The sequence below is a fragment of the Varroa destructor genome, unplaced genomic scaffold, assembly GCF_002443255.2.
Source record: "Varroa destructor unplaced genomic scaffold, Vdes_3.0 BEIS01000006.1, whole genome shotgun sequence".
Taxonomy (NCBI): Eukaryota; Metazoa; Arthropoda; class Arachnida; order Mesostigmata; family Varroidae; genus Varroa; species Varroa destructor.
Genome location: NW_019211459.1, coordinates 22,903,298 through 22,920,785, shown reverse-complemented (window position 1 = coordinate 22,920,785; position 17,488 = coordinate 22,903,298). Strand labels below are relative to the sequence as shown.

Here is a 17,488-nt window from a genome sequence, read left to right as displayed (position 1 = left end):
TCATCAGCATCACCATCATCATCATCATCATGATCATCATCATCATCATCATCATCATCATCATCATCATCAATAGCGTACGAAGGAATATAAAAATACCGAATTTATTCTTACGGTTGTTACTTTTTATTGTTTTTGTTGTGGTTGTGGTTGTTGTTGTTGTCGTCGTCGTCGTCGTCGTTGTTGGTGTTGCCGTTGCGACGTTGTGTCACGCGTCGTGTCAACGTAATGTTATATTATTTTGTGTTATCAAGTGTTTGCCTCCTTGCGCACGTTTCAGTTATTGTTTATCCGTTGTATGTAAACGAACATACACTACGTCCTTCTTAATCTTATAAAAAATAACATTACTAAGACAATAACTGTGTAGAAAGAGTTCTCTCGTCGCAAGAATAACGTACCAGTCGTTGTTTCTGATGCTATTTGTTGCTGTTGTTGTTGTTGTTGTTGTTTCTGCTGTTGACGTCATTAATAGTGTTGCTATTATTATCTTAAATGTGCTTTTCAGTATACGGACTTCGGTAGAGTGGCACCGTCTATGGCTGCTGCATCCAGCAACCGTTGTGGTTTTTGTTGCGTTAATGGCGTCGGCATAAAATCGTCACAGCGTGAGACATAAGTGTGTTATCTATGATTAGGTTGCAACAAAGCGGACACAGGACAATTCGAGCGAGGCTTGATATATATATATATATATATATATATATATATATCAAATACAAGTTACTGTAATAAAATCACCCATCGAGACAAACTTTAGGCGTAGTACTTTCTTTCGTATGCTCTTTCTCCTCTTAATGACAGGCTACACTACCGCACAAGCTATGAGCCTACGCGCTAAATGTAGTAGGCCTATAGGTAACTCTCTGGTCCGCATGACTGGATAACAGATGACGCCACTGCCTGAATCGTTTTTGTTCGTAATATAATGGCACAAATGAGCAAAAATCGATCGGCAATATTAATGATAAGAGCTGGCTTTGACGCTGCTAGTCGGTAGAGGCGGCTAAAAAGAGAAATCTGTTTTAGATTTTGATAGATTTCAGACGATTTTACAAACATGTAAAATTTTTTCTAAAATAAAACGACTCAAGTTTTAGCCGTTTGATATCTTGACATTACCACCTGCTGTTATGCTGGTTTGCGTGCCCGGGTCAGTCCACAGAAATGCAAGGGTCATCGGCAATCGATATCGCAGTAAGACATTTCATTACCTAATCTAATGCCATTCTACCTCGTTGAATGAATAGATTTGCCGACGAAGATGCACATTGGTAGGGCATTGTTCTTGTCCTTGCCTTTAGTCAACTCGAACTGTACGTGTTAATAAATAGAAGGGTCAAATGCCGATTGTATAGGCAAACGACCGATTGTAAAAAACGTGCAACAAGTATAACTTGAAAGTTACTCGTACCCGTAGCAAAACTTCCAGCAGCTTATCAACCAACTCAGAAATTATTGCAGACGCAAACATACGATTAAATTTGCCAAAAACATCTTTTTAGGTTAGACGCCGTGTCGCGCGGGTAAATTAGTATCAAGCCCCCATCGACCGTCTCTGGAATGTGGGTTGATGCATGTTGGACAGCTTTTCTCAGCGAAAACGTGTATAAACGCTTCTACGTTGAAAAGAAAGTTTCGCAAAAATCTCGACTGTTTAGTGGCTTGGGGGTGCCATAGCTTAGAGCCGCTCGAGGGGTGGGGCGGGGGGGGGGGGGGGTGACTCCCGCTTATAGTCAAGATTATGCATATAAATATGATCATGTACCACTATATTGCTTGCTCGACTGCGGATCCGTTTCTTCTATTATTGATCAACAATGAATCTATGTGATACCGGAAGAATGGGTTTGAACTTCGACGCCTGTTGTCCACATCAGCTGTAGCAAAAACTTACACAAAAACAAAATACATTAACGTCTTCGTTAGCATCAAACAGGATTATAGACATAGAGAAAAACTGTTTGAACTCTCAGTGAAGTGTTTGTGGTCCGAAGATATTGTAGGAAACAGAGAAAATCTCGGCACCTCAATACAAAAAGATATACAAACACGTTACATACACGTGGCGAACTCGATTATTGATAACTTGCTGTATTGTTGTTGATGTCATAATAATTATTATTGTGACGCAGCCTTTTTCATTCAGTTGAACATGTCATAACTCTGGACGAGAGCAATAAAATAATCATTGTGATAATTCAACAGGGCAAAATGGTACTGTAATATCATTACATGATGATATCTCAAATAGAAGGCTTCAGGTCTAAGTAACAGTCTAGAAGTGACGCAACCGTTAAAACGGCTAAACGTCATCAGTCCAAAACAGGAACAAATGTGCAACTCTCCATGGTTATTATTGCAGTTCCTATTTTGCCTAGCCGGCCTTGCTTCATGTTAATTCGATAGATCAGAAAGTTAACTAAGCCTGTGCTATTGAGATATAAATTCGACAGTTGTGTCCTGATTTTGCCTTTTCCAACGGACAGCTTTGTGGATTCGATGCATTTGCTTATGAGGGGAGTGGGGCGGGGGCGTAGGGCAATGTAAAAGACCGCGTGCGAGGTTAGCCTTGAAAAAGTGGCGCATGCAAAGCGAGTTGGACGAGCTGAAATAGGTGTGTTGAGGAGCTGCCGACTGATTCTGATCAGACCGACGCGACTACTCCCTGCGCGTCTCTATCGTTTTTTGTGTGTAATCAAAAAAATCTATTCTATTTTTAAGTAATAGTATCTTTGTCGAACAAAATTGTAAGTTGGGATATACAAGGAAACGTATGTCGATAGGCTGACCACAATTATTGCGTACTGTAATTATATTGTAATAAAATAATTCTGTTAGCACTACTGATATTAATAATAGCTACGATTGTTGCGTGCCTAATATTCAATTATCTCATAGAATAGATAATTCGCTTAGAAAATAAGTATTTCTTATTACGTCTATAATTACTGTTATGTGTCATGATCTAGTTTACTTTTCGCTCGCACCTGCGGGCCGTGATAGCATTGTGTCGTGATGCAGTAAAACTTCCATCGATTATCGCCTCCTGATAATGTGTCATCAGATATCAAGAAGGCGGATCTAGCTCTCAGTACGTTATCGTTTCTCGACTATGACAATTGTCGACGAGACTTCAATGTTCCACCTTTTGCGTCAACTTTGCTTGCTTAGAGGAGTCACAGTCGCAACGTGATTGAAGGACTTATTAATATGGCCATTTGAAACACGCCGCTAAATCCAGTTGAACATCATTATATCAACGGAATATGTGTAGTAATAATCATTGCACAAATTATCGGTAGTCGTCATTCCATATTATATCCTACTACGACACGGTTGTGAAATGATAAGAATCCCGGTAAGTTCCAGACAAAATCAGATTGAAAATATCGCCGAAAATTGGCCGTGTATAGTTGTGTCGTTGTGTCGTCTGTTAGAGATTCTAGTGCATAGACTCGTCACGGATTGCCCTTGAGATGGCAATCCGTTATTTGTTGTATTTCCTCGTCACGATTACCAGCATTTGCTGTATTTGTTGTCTACTGCGAGCCTTCTTTTCGAACTTTGTCTATTTCTTTCTGCGGTGCACCGATCCTCTTCAGTCTTTTTTTTTATCCTTGAACTTGCCCTCTGTTCGACAGATACAAATGGCTCATTGCAAGTGAAGTTACCGGAAGCTTAATAAAAAAAAATGCCGATACGCTCACCTAAAACACATGTCGACGTTTCGCCGTTTACTCGTAGTTAGTCTTCATTGCTGTCTATGTAGATTAGTATAATATGTTAATAAAAATTTAATCAAACCTCATTGTAGCGGTATTATAATAATAATAATAGTAATTATTATTATATACTGTTGGTATTATCGTTAGTTAGTATCATTTACTTTTTTTTTTAATATATATAAACATGTAACTGTGTGTGAATGCGACTGAGTCTGTATGTAAATAGTAACTTGTTTTTTTTATTATCCACCTCGAACACATAGATGGGGCCGTTTGTCAATATCTATAGGCATGAATATTAGTCCGTACAAGATTAGGCTACGCATTATGTTATACGCAGGGCGGATTGTAGGTGATTTTTCTGTGTCCATCAGTGTTTGTCTATTGTTATTTATCGACTTTTCCTCAGTTATCACCTTAATAACTTATATAATAATATCAAATAATATTAGTGAATATTATTGTTACCGTTATAGCAGTGGATCTGCGGCAACGTTCTCTTTTTTTTTTTTAATAATAGATCCGTATCGTGTCTCCGTCGTAGCTTATTATTTATACTATATTTTGTCATCACGAATAGTATTATTACTAAGGATTATTTTTAACGTCATGGTTCGGTAGCATTCAGTTCATGGGATGGGTTCCCTTCCGTATTTCATCGTCTTGCGTCTTTCATTGTTTGTCGCTTAAATAGTATTAGGTTAGTAGGTGTTACGGTAGCAGTGGTAAAATGGTGTCTTACAGCAATATATATTACATATGATGACATTTGTTTGACGCTGCATGACTGTATTTGATGTTGTTATGAACATATTCTTATTAATATTTAATTAAAATTCTCGCCTTATTAATGTTATTTATTATTATTATTATTATCATTGTTGCCGTAAATTCATTGTCCATTTGCCTTTGGACAATTTAGGGCAATCCACGACGGTAAAAAGTCTTCTTTTCACTCTCTCCATTTTTTGCTTTATAAAGACAAATCGAACAATGATCGACTGGGCACTCTTCTCTCTTGGGTGGGGCCACGTTATCTGCATCACCATTTATGCTTGGACCATTCTCTCTCCATCTCGTCCATTTCAGCGGCCCTACGAAGGCTGTTCATCTGCATCCGCATCTATCTTTTTGTAGCCTACGTTCACACTCTTGTGGCGCTCTTTAGCGAATTTCTCGGAAACCTAATTTCTGTTGCGTTCGGGCCCGTTTTTCCTTTTGAGCCCCCACCCAAAACTTCACTCAACTAATACTATGCTAAACTTTTTTCATCCAGCCATCTTTATCTCTTTGCCCTGTCACAGACGACAACAAGTGACCACCGGCCGTTTTTTACTTATCTCATCGAACTTCTCGTTCGTCGTCGTAGTCACAGTCAATCTTTCCTAGTGTTTTCCTGCTCTTGCAGCCACGCCTCGTATGCGTTTTGTCTTCTCTGCCGCTCGAATAATAATCTAGAAAAATTTCTAGCTACTATAACAGATCACATGGACTCGCCGGCTGGCTAAACCTAGCCGCCTTCCTATTCACCCCCACCGTCGTGGCATTGCGCTCGCGTGACGCTCGTCGTTCCGTTCAACCCTTTCTTGTAGTTCTAACCGTCGCGGTTCCTTTTTTGCCATTGATTTAATCTGCGACTATAGGTAGCTTCTTCCCCTTTGTTCAAATTCCTTCGTGGACTTGTTACGGTAACGTCACCTATCATGTCAGAATGTCATTCAGACGTCGGATCGAGAACTTGCGCCTATTTCCACAACAGTGGCCTGACGCTGCTAGCCTTTCTCTTCGTTAGCAGGCGCTCGACTTGCACCTCTTTAATCGCGCATGGATCTTGTTGTGATCTGAACGGCACGATGCACCAGTACTAAGAATCTATTGTTCACACGATGTGGTATTGCTGTCTCATTTTACTCCTCATTATTACGCCGTTCGCCCGCTGTACGCGATCTGCTATCTGTACGTCAATCAGTGTCACTCACGTTCAGTCACCCCAAGAGTACCGATGTCCTTTTCGTCTCTATTGAGTGCGATTCCTTTACCCCATTGACTTACGCCAATGCGGTTCTACGACATTTCCAAACGTCTCCCTCCTGATTGGTAACAACGTCCACGTGAATCGTGGAAAGTCAGCGACGGCGGCAGCAACTTCTACTTGGCACCAATGCGGGGGCGTTAAACAGCGTGTCGCACTACAATCGTACTGAGGTCATTGCAGTATGACGATGAACCCTTATGACAAGCAGCCAACCAGTCATGACTAAACAATCAGTCTACCAATAGCAATATTATGCTAGTTGAAATAGTAATAAGATAGGTGAAACGATTTTTGCTGTCTTCGTTTTCCGCTCTTCCTCATTTTGTCAACTAGGTCCCGCTGCCTGAGACGCTCTGGTTTAAAAACATTGACCCTGAACGGGGAACTGATCAACGTCGGAGCACTCCTGTTTGAGACAGTTCCTTTGCAGCCCATATGACAATAGTGATGTTTCTTTTGTTGCTTTTTTTTTGGCTAAATAATAATGTCTATTAGATGCAAACGCATCCCTGTGGCTACAGGTAGCGCTTTGCCAGGTTCAACAAATTCAGGAAAAACCAACATGGCTCTGATGACGCGTGGTACGACGAGGGAGTCGTGCGCTGTTGTATGACACACAAGAAATGCTGAAGAATCTGTTTCAGAATTCCTCAGTCCAATAGTTGGACGCTGCTTTTGAATCTGCCACGAAAGCTTTATGCTATGCGATCGTACACTGGCTAGGAACAAGTCAAGATGCCCCGTGATAGCTTCGTGTGTAACATATTTGCATGCAACGTTTAGGAATACGTTGTGGTGTAGGTTCAAACCCGGGCACAGACACATTTCGTTTCATGCTAAGAACCAACCATCTGACGAAATGCCAAACGGCGGTGCCGGATGTTAAACTCGAAACAAAGGTCAGCGCCATCTATTAGAAGCTGGTTGTTGGAACACGCAACTTTTTTTTAGTTGCTACTGACGCGGTTATTCTTGGGCTGGCCTCTGTAATTTTCTGTAATAGGTTCGTAATAGGGGGAGTTTATGTGCTCCGTCAATTATATCTGATTGCCTGTCTTCGGTACTAACCATAAGAGGTGATCTAGTATGATACTGGTATCACATTTGCCGACTGAGCGTATTTATAATAAGTAATGTTTATTATTGCATTCGATGTTCTCGATCGTCGGTAGTTTTTAACAACAACATTTCTTACGTTAGATCTAAAGTTAATCTATCCTATACATATAGTACCATATCTGAGCCCGCTGGGATGGATTAGCATATGGCACTTTTTCCGGTCCAATTTCGATCCGAAGGTACAAATAACGACCTCGGACGGACATCGATTTATACCGACTGAAACCTTCCACGGCTCGTCGGTTCTCGAAATGGTTTCAGTGGTAAACTATGTCATTTAAATAAATTGTTTCAGCTAAGTTTGGCTGATAGTTGATGTTTATTGGAAGACAAACAAAAGACGGTATGACCTGAACGCATCAGCTCTCAACGGAAGCTATCGTACGCGGTATTTAGGTGCGACTTTCGAGGGAACACATGCTTAGAAGTCAGCTGAGACCAGAAACGCTTCAGAGATAAAGTCAGTGTGTAACAGTGAGATTACAATGACAAGTAACAAGGAATCATACACGTTATTATCGTCATTGTAAATATAATTTTTTGTTTCGTTAGTTTAGTGATGGTCTTTCAGCAGACGCCTTTTTATCTAGCATCACTTTTATGTCCTCACCATTTTAATGCGAAAATGTATTATAAATAGTCACAATAGTCCGTGTACAATGAGCGATGCTCAATGACCGGATTTCGGCATAACTATAACACGGTTAGAAATTATGACCGACATACAGACCGACAGGTTCATGCGGGCTGGCTCTGAATGCCGCCTTCGCCGAAAATAACATCACAGTGGGCGGGCGTAACCGCCCACGCAGGAGTGTGACCCATTTCGTTAATAATAAAACGAGCACGATTTTTCAAGCGATGCCAGCGCCACTCGTAACGCCCATAACCCAAGTTACAATACGACATCAGGTGGCACGAATCAAGTAAGCATCGGGGTAGTGATGCTCCAGACTATTGTCTTTTCATCATTTCTTTTTCCCTTTCTGTGCACTATGTAGGCATGCGCGTATCGTAGCAGCTTAAGGTGGATGGTTGGTGCGGCCTGTAACTAGTCAACACTCTTCGATGTTGTCAGTTGTTTGGTACTAATACTGTTTCAACTTCCTATTGGCAGACGTTCAGCCATTCATTTCTTAGTTCTGCTGTTGGTTAGTCTGCCATATACGCCGCCACTTTAATCAGTTGCCGGTTTTGCTTACATTGACATCTTATAGTTCGGCGTACAATCAATGGACAATCGTAATTTCTTTCGTATTCGTTGTTTTTTTTTTTCATCAGGGTAAAAAATCACCAGTGAGTAGTCACCAAATCTGGACTGCTTTAGCAGGCGCCGCTTGTTTAGGGTTCATATCGGTAGATTCGGCATTACGCATCAACCATGGCTTTCAGGTCATGTCCCGAGTGAAGATACTGACTAGATACGGTGTTTTAACGCACCAACAGATATTCCTAGCACACTTTCATGTGCTTCGACGCTTATCCACCCAAGTCAACGGGTTAATTGGATCAGCGCATTAACACATAGCCGATTGCGTCGCGGCAACAGTTCAATGGTGAGCCTGATGCTGCCTAACGTTGGACAAGGTCGGCTTACCTATTTCTGCATGTCAAATAGCAGTCAGTGCTTTCATGCCATTCAAGCTTTTCTGAGCAAAGGAAGTTGTTTTCTTTATCAGTCTTTGCTGCTGTTGTTGCTGCCGCCGCCTAGATCACTACCGCTAGATCTACGAGCTTTGTGGCACCTGGTTTTTTGTTCGACCGTCACCTTCCATATAGGTTTCACTAGTTTAAAACAGTGCCAGCCAATCTCGTTAGAGATTCCTTTCGAAGCGGATTGCCGACGCATGTACTGTCAGGATTATCATGTTGTCAGATTACGTTTGCTCGAGCTGTTTACGTTCGATATCAACTCCACTGGCCCTGTTCCTTTGTTCCAACAACTGAGACGCGCCGTCAAATTCGATCTTGCGCCGTCTTTTTGTTGACAGTAACGATTCGTATCGCGTAATCCCGTTGTTCTCCCAGTTGCGAACGTAAGCATACAGTCAGCATAACGTTACTTCTTCACGCTGGACCGCGTCTTGTCTGAATCGCCCTCTGAAATAATCGCTCGTCGGCGCCTCGCTGTCTGTAGCTTTCACAGCGCGTCCTCTTAACTTCGCATGAGGCTTGTGTTAGCTTCGGTCTCTGGCATAAACTTTCGATCCCTTCCTTTCCCACCTTTTCATCGCTCGTTGTTCTTCCGGTCTTCGAGAAGACACAGTATTAGCTATTATTATATTAGTAATAACATCATGTAAACTGCTATTGTTACGGCGGTCGTCGTCTCAAGGATAATTGTTATAATTCTATTATTACTTATTATTATGTTACTATTATTAGTTAGTTAGTCAATTGTATCATCATTGCTATAATAATAATTCGTAGCGGTGTTAGTAGCAGTAGCATTTGTTTCAATGTTATGTTAAGATGATTCTTTCTATCAGCACTAATGTCGATTGTATCATCATCTGGTTAGGTAATATTTTCTCTCTTCGCCCACATTCTGTAAGCTATTGGAAGACTCGCCAAAACTCAAAATTGGGTTCCGGTGTGAGGTTGCATGTTCTTTCGCCTCGCTCATTTTGGAGTCGATAAAGGTAACGCCGCTTCAGTTCGACGTCCCCTAAAGCAAGCGACCCCAAAATCAGTCTTGGATGTACGTAGTAAGCGTGTCGTTGCCGTCCGTGCTTCGTATCGCCAGCATCACGCCCAGTTCTTACTAGTGACTAATAAATTCACGCGTAAAGTTTATTAGTTTTTAAAGTTCTCACTACCATGCCGAAGGTTTCCTCATCATGTTCGAGCTCTGAAGTTTATATCGTCACTTGGGTCTGCCAAAGCAAACAGAACTGAGCCGGCATGCATGTGTCAGTGTGGGTGGGTGGGTGTGTATGTGTGCATACGCGTGCGTAGCTCGCGTACGGCCAGTCGATGATGCGCATGAGAATGGGAACATTTTGACACTGTCTTTTATATTGTATCAAGCACAGCTTGACAGCGTGTGCGTGTCCTATCATATGGAATACGGTGCGGCGAAGCCATTCTGACGATTTGTTTGTTACTATTGGTTGGCCTCAATTTTCCCTAAAGGAGCGTTATTCTGATGGTATGGCGATTTTGCCTTCTCGTAACGACGACGATGGCTTTATTTGTTGTAAACATTGTTAGGCGTAAACGTTCAACTGTCTTGATCGTGTCGTTTCCTGTATGTCGTCAAATCTAACACATATACGGTTTGGTCCTTAAAATTTGTCTCATTAGCCCTATACATTTGTCCGTTCGCTTTGCAATTTTGATGCAAATGCAGCCAGATGCTTACTTCGTGTATTTGTTATTTATAAGCCGCTCCTGCTGCCTATCCTCGAAATCGCTAAATAGATATTGTATCAATTATAAAAGTCATTCTAATAAACACTGCGGACGACGCGATATTGAAAAATCGTCCGGATCATATTCATTGATCTGCCATAACGCGCAGAAGAATGGTGAGAACCCCGAAAAAATGCTGTAACGGTAATGCGCTTGCTGTTTCTTTTTTTTTATACTCTACAGTATGATTCTGATCACCGTTCTTCCGTTGTCTGCTGTTTCGCTTCGATCTTCCATAATCTCACAGCAACTGGGGCCTAATCACTCATCTCCAGCTGTTCGTTTGGTAACTAGATAGATTTGATAGAACGAGCAGACTGGATTGATTCATTTGTTTTTAGATATCTGAGTAACAATATTCCCTCCGGCAGGCTTTTCTGTTTCACTGGCCACCACCTTTTTCCGCGATTCAGTTTGTAACGGCTCCAATCGAATTTATTTTTCCATCGCGTTTGCCTTTTTTTCTCGTATTTTGTGAAACGGTGGTTCGCAACCAAAGCAGAGGTTGCGCCTAGAACCGCATGGATGGATATTTGACCTTACTTACTAATGCCCCTTTTCTAGCGATACAAATGATTGTTGTTAGTACAAGCATGGAACACTTTCAGCATCACGTGTCAATCTTTGCAAAGTGTGTTGTATATACGTAAGTAAACCTTGAACGCCAAACTGCGTTCCGTCAACTGACCTTAGTTAGGTCTCTTTCGTGACTAGACTGCCGTCCCGACCAAAATACATGGCGTAGCAGATTTTCGACATTACATACATTCTTCCCGAAGCCCCAACCTTCTCCCCACCGTTTCTCAGTGCCATTATTTTCTCTTTATGCTTTTCGGTATTAATTATATAATTAGTATTGTTGGTAATTCAGTCATTCGGGCCTCTTCATACACACACACAGGCATATACAATATTAATAACAGTAATAATATTCTGTACTCTTATAGTCGTTCGATGCCGTCCATTCATTGCTCCTCTCACACTTATTATCATCATAACTGTATTATACTATTTTCTTAATAACCAGTCATAATATAATGAAATTTTCATTCAGTATCGTGGATGGTATTGTTGTTGCTTTTTTTTTTCGTCAATTTAATCATTGCTATTAATGTATAGTATAGTTGTTTTTGTATTTTATGATTAATTAATTAATTAATGCCATTACCGTAAACAGCGTTCGTTTTATCGGCATTGTTATTATATGGTTGATTGTTTGATTATCATGGGGCGACCATCGGACCCTTGTAACGTTAGTTACACAAATCGGGTCGCATATTATAACAATATTATTGTTGTTGTTGTATACATATATTGTTGTATATTCGTGTAGTATTATATTGGTTAGTGGTTTTTAGTCCTGTCGCCTTGTCGTACCTTAATCGTGTGATTATTACTAGCGTTCATAAGTTTTTTGTCGCTAGTTTTTTTCTAGCTCGTAGTTATTCAATGTTTATCTGCATGCTTGTATATGTGCTTCTTCGTCGTCATAGGTGCTTCATTTCTGACTCCGTAATTTCTGCTGTCATTTCAGGCTGTTATTTTTCTCTCCGTTTTCGAATGTTATTAGCTAACGTTATTTTTAGTATTTGGTATACTTTGATTAGAGATTCGATTCTGGCTAGTGGCAATCAAAAGCCGCGTTTTTCAACTCCATTTTAACAGGTCCGTCGGCCGGGGCCAAACGGGCAAGACTCTGACCACCGAAACAGGCTAGCAAAACGCCCCGCTCACTTCCCCAGTTTCCATTGTTTACTACTCAGTGTATTTCTCTGACGATGCTTAAACATATCGTCGAACTAAGCAGAGCATTGAGTGTTCGTCGCCTTGCGGTAACTTATTTGAAGGCTAATTATGAATTTTGTGCTCCTGACATTTTTCGATCAAACTTCCACTAGGGTCCTTCTCGAGTAGTTCTAGTCAGAATGGCTGCATATCATACGAGCGACGATAAGACAGTTATAGATCGCCTCAGAATTTCGGAAGTTGAAAAATAGTAGAATGAGCAGTCCTTCCCGAACAACGCAGGCCATCGAAGAAAATGCTACCCCAACCATTTACGCAGGCCCGGCGCCCTTCTCTGCTATCATTTCCATCTCCATTTTGAGTCCTACCCAGCTCAGTCGACGTCGGTTGCGTCATCGACGTATAATTCCTATATCAATATTGAATGGTGTCACCAATGCGTTACGCTACATAGCCCTGGTCAGACTGGCCAGTTTTTTAGCTTCTGCTTCAAGCCTTTTGCCGAACAAGGGGGAACGTTTTAGCAAAATCTACCTAACTTCGCACGCTACTCGCATTGCGAAACACACGTATGAGACGCAGTCGCAAATATGTATGCGCGCATGACGACGTCATAGAACTTGTGGCGGCCGGCGCTCCACAGAAACGGATACCACGTCCCATCGCCAGAGATGGCGCACACTCTGAGGCCATGTCCTTGATCGCCTGCCTTGTCTTTGATTTTCGCTTTTTCTAGATTTTGCTCGTCCTTCAGTATGCCTGCACCGAGAGGCCGGCCACTAATCAGTACCTAAAGAGATTGTATCTAGATAGTTAGAATGCGGCTAAGATGCGTGCTAAGGATAGCAGTATTCAATATAGAATTGAAATGGTTCGAGTATTCATCAACGGAGACGGGGTGGGGATCTGAGAAAACGTTCGCTAAATGTAAATAGAGTAATTCTAATGGTTGCTGATTAGATTTATGGTATCCTCTAGGCAATACTTATCGCTCATGTTATTATTAGTTAGGATTAGTATGTATGTGGATTCAGGGTGCGCTGTGATCCATGTCCATTGATGATGCCTGTGTCGTACTACTAGCGTCATTAGGCAGCGCGTCCTTGTTTACGACTCCACCATTGAGTTATTATTGTTATTGACTATAACCATACATGTGTTATTGTTATATAAATAAATGTGTATATAGAGGTGTGTACTAGTCAATACATTATACAAATCCGTCTTTCTTGTTTGCCATTTTTACACGAACTGTTGTCGGGGAACCAACACTCTTGTGTAATCTCTGTGTTTGAATGTGAACGTACCAAAATAGCAGGCAAACACATGGCGATATTTAGGAAATTTCATCTAATTCGCAAACTCTCTAACATTAACATTATTCTTTTTATTATTAAGGCGCCTTAAAATGGGCAGACAGATATAGGGCGAGGAACTAGTTTTCGTCTGCTTTCAATGCTTTACGCGCACACCCACAAACAAAATGCATTCAATGAGTGCGCTACCCCTTACGTCATTCAGAGTCCCCCCTCCCCTTGCCCCCACCAGGATCTGGTAGGAGTTTATAAAAAATATCAATTTATCATCATTCTTTAATCTGATTATCGACACGTTGAAAACAGCCAACAAATGTTTTTTTTTTCGTGTCTACCATTTCCTCGTGACATGTGTGCCTGCAGATGTTTATTGTATGTAACGTTGTATGTGAGATCTGCACGTGTGTGTTTATACATTAGTAGCATGGCGTAGTGTATAATATTTATGCTGTGTATTTTTGCCAGAACTAGTAGAGCTCACTGTTCGGCACTATTGTTATATATACATATATATATATATATATATATATATATATATATATATATATATATATATAGCATTCATTAACTGCTGTTTCAACTGGGTTATCAGAAATAGACTCGGTTGGGTTCCAATTTGGGCTTCCTTATAATCGTCTTTGGATTTATATTTGCTTGAGTATTTACTGCGGTTATTGCTGCGGAACGATTATTGCTTTGTTATTTACGGTACTTAGGTCAGGCTGATGCGCTCACAAAGTGTCGGACTGCTGATCGCTTTTTCTATTCTGTTCCTGTTCGTTGTTTGATCTGATGAAACCGAAGAGCTGCTGGTAGCACCTCTATTATTTCTTGCCGTTCATTCTCGCATTTCATCGTCTGCGGGACATACTGGTGAACAGTGCTAAATTCGAAAGAGCTGTCTTCTGCTTCTTTCTGCCACATAATTGGGTTTAAGCTTAGTCATTTGGAATGGCTTTAATTCTGCCGTCTATGGCTAACACAGACGAGAACGAATTGCAGATTGGTAATTTGGATGCCAATGATCTCTGCGCGCACCTTTATAGTCGTGGGTGCCACCGACCTAGGCACCGTCAGATGCAACAAGGGCAGCGAGGAATACGCCGGCGCCAGCCGCCGCCCTCGATAGTCAACGATGCTTAGAATAGTTCTCATGATTGATAAAAAATAATAATAGTATACCTATACGCTTAGGCGCTACGGGCTGTATGATGGCGCCAAACGCTCTGCCGGTGTTTTTCAATAAAAATTATCATGGTGTTCTTCATTAGCTTAGTCGTCATGGGCGTGACTATATGTGGCCGACGAAATAAGTGATAAACTGCTCTTTGATTAGGTAATTTCAGCTCCTTTTCGTCTAACGCTCGTATTTCTTCTTTCTTGATAACCTAGTATTACTGTTAATACCACTATCAGGCACAAACAAAACCATAAACCTTAATTTTCAAGGGAAGATTAAGATTGCAACATCTGTGCTGTATCTCCGTCTCGTTTGGCATAATCTCGCTCCGTAATGAAATTTCATTGTCACACACACATGCACAAATACACACAGACGCATACACACATACACACACACATATAGACACACGCCCGCACACACACCCACGCACACTAACACACGTTAACAACGGTGACAATGCCAGGTGTTGATTTAGGTTATTTTTTACCATGTTTACTTACTATGCTGCTCCCTGCGATAGGTACGACTAAGCCTCGGTCTACTGTTTTAATTTTTTGTATGTACTTGCATATCAGTTGAACTGTATATGACCTTCTAGTAGTGTTGAGATGAGCTGAAATTAAATAAAGATAGTCCGCAGTAAGGCCAATAGAAAAAAAGTATTTTTTTTTTGTCACTTTATAGTAAGTGCTGACAGCGTTGCCCCAATTATAGATTGTCTACCCGTTAGGGATAACGAATGGGTCTACGAGTTGTTGAGTCGGATTTCGGTTATCTAAAAATCGGGCTGGATTTGCCCACTGTACGCTACGAGGAACATTAGTTAGGAATCATATCACGGGGATTGTGTTCTTCAAAATGGCGCATTGGATCTATAGAGCCGATGTTAGACATTCATTCAGTCTCTGTATTGTCTCGTTTAGAGGAGCAACGCAATTCTCGTATACTTGACCGCTGTTATTCCCTTGATTTGATTGTATTGGCTGTCTTCTTTATCTAAAAAGACAAGTCCTATAAAGATGTCCATTGTGGACGAGACGGAGGCAGGAGGTGTCATGCTGTTTTTAACCAGTTCGGCGGTACCCTGCCCTTTTTAATAAATGGAAATCATCGTTAGTGTCCTTTGTTGTACACTACAAGGTAGCGTTAATTTCCTCTATCGTTTCGCCGCTTGAGAAAATCATAGCTGATGATCTGTATTTACCTGGGCTGGCTTCGATGTTGCAGTTGTTACTTCAATGTTTTATTCAAACAATAATAGTTATGTATATATATATATATATACATTGCTTGTCGATGCCGGAAGATACTTAAGTGTATTTTTCTTACATTACCACGAATATATCATTAGTCGTAGCGTCATTTTGAGTGCGTGTAGATATTTATATCCTATTTCGATAAGAGTTTGTTACCAACGGTCTAATCCCCGGCCAAGGGCAACTCATTAAGGGTGGGTCTGCCTTTGGAGTTCATTGTCTGTCGGCGGATAGGGCTCCGCCATACGCCAAATTTTCTCGTTGGGAGAGGCGACGCGTACTCGATCACCATTGTAAATGTTCTACTAGCTTTCGCCATAATCGACCCAATGGCTACCGTTGTTCTGTGTTCATGTTCTGTGAGAGCCCTCAACCGGCGAAAATAGGACAAAAACTTCTTGTCCAACCGAGTGCATATTTCATGCCACCTATGTATATATAGTTGTTATTATTACAAGTTTGTAACCGTCACAGTGTTCACGACATGTAATTATCATTAATAATAGTATTTATCATCAGTATTAATTTTATGACAGCTTTCAAACTATCTTCGTTTTTCATTTGCCGCAGCTTTCGTTTACCTTCTGTTTGTCACTTCATTTGTTTTCGTTTTTTGGCCGCTGTCTTCGTAGACGTTATCCTTTGTTTAATATTATTATCCGTTATAATTCATGTTATTATCAGTATCATTATATATATTAATGTTGTCTGCTTGATAGATAAAATATCACGTAATATCCATCGATTGCGCCGTCTTTTTTCAGTATCATTTCTTACGTCTTCAACATGATCAACGTCACATTATTTGCTAGTAGAATAGTAAGCTCATGCTTCTCTTCATATCTTCCATAACCACAGCTGTGTTTGAAACTTCTTTGTTCCTGTGGGGGCTGGGAACCGCTCGATCATTTATTAGCATCGGTGGCAATCTGCAAACCGCTACTATTCCTTAAAGAGCAATGAATTCATTGTTGCTGCTGCTGCTGCTGCTGCTACTGTTGCGTACAGGATGACGCCGTTCTACCGCAACACTCTCCGTGAGATAGGAATCTTCGTAAAGTTCAGACAAACCGAACTCTATCTTAGCCTCCTCTATCTTAGCGCTTGTCTTCGGCGGCTCGTCTTTTCCTATTTGTTTCGCAGTCACATTTGCGGATGGGGCAATTTTTTTTGCCTTTCCACACACGAGCGTGAGCGTATTGTCACGGGTCGTTGAAATGCGCACCAGGCCACACCGACCTGAAATGGGACGAGATACTGATCATGTTAACAGATATAGTTCGTCTCTTAGTAGTATGTTTGTGCTAATCGAAGTGAGACCAGACATGTGAATTGCCTCGTTGTTAAATCGAAAACAACTGCATTTCTCTTCTGTTTACACACATAAATGTATGTGAAAATAGTGTTTCTTTACAAGTAAGCCAGAATCGTCACTGTGACAGGATCGTTTATAGGCCGACTTGTTACCTGCAGACAAGTATCGTTCGGATTATCTATGGTGTTCTGAAGGTTATGATATGATCTTTTAAAGACTTACTCAAAAGCACGGCATGTAGTGTTCGAAAAACGTAACCCTTTTAGTCCCTTAGGTCAGACATCCGTAATCACTTAGCTTGAATTATTTTCAAACACCCTGTATATAAGCCGTTTTAATAAGGGCTGTGAATTCAGTTGGCTTACTAGACTATTAA

General features: G+C 41.0%; 2 protein-coding genes across 10 annotated transcripts in view; one reads left to right on the top strand and one right to left on the bottom strand.

Annotated features, from left to right (window-relative positions):
* Positions 1 to 17,488, top strand: part of LOC111253430 (uncharacterized) — a 440,857-nt gene that overhangs the window by 24,957 nt on the left and 398,412 nt on the right. The window lies entirely within an intron of this gene.
* Positions 401 to 17,488, bottom strand: part of LOC111253425 (RNA-binding protein Musashi homolog Rbp6-like) — a 317,203-nt gene continuing 300,115 nt past the window's right edge. For both annotated transcript variants that reach the window (XM_086992763.1, XM_022812771.2), the window contains one exon: positions 401 to 17,036. The gene's annotated coding sequence lies outside the window, so the exon portion shown is untranslated. The remainder of the gene's footprint in view (positions 17,037 to 17,488) is intronic.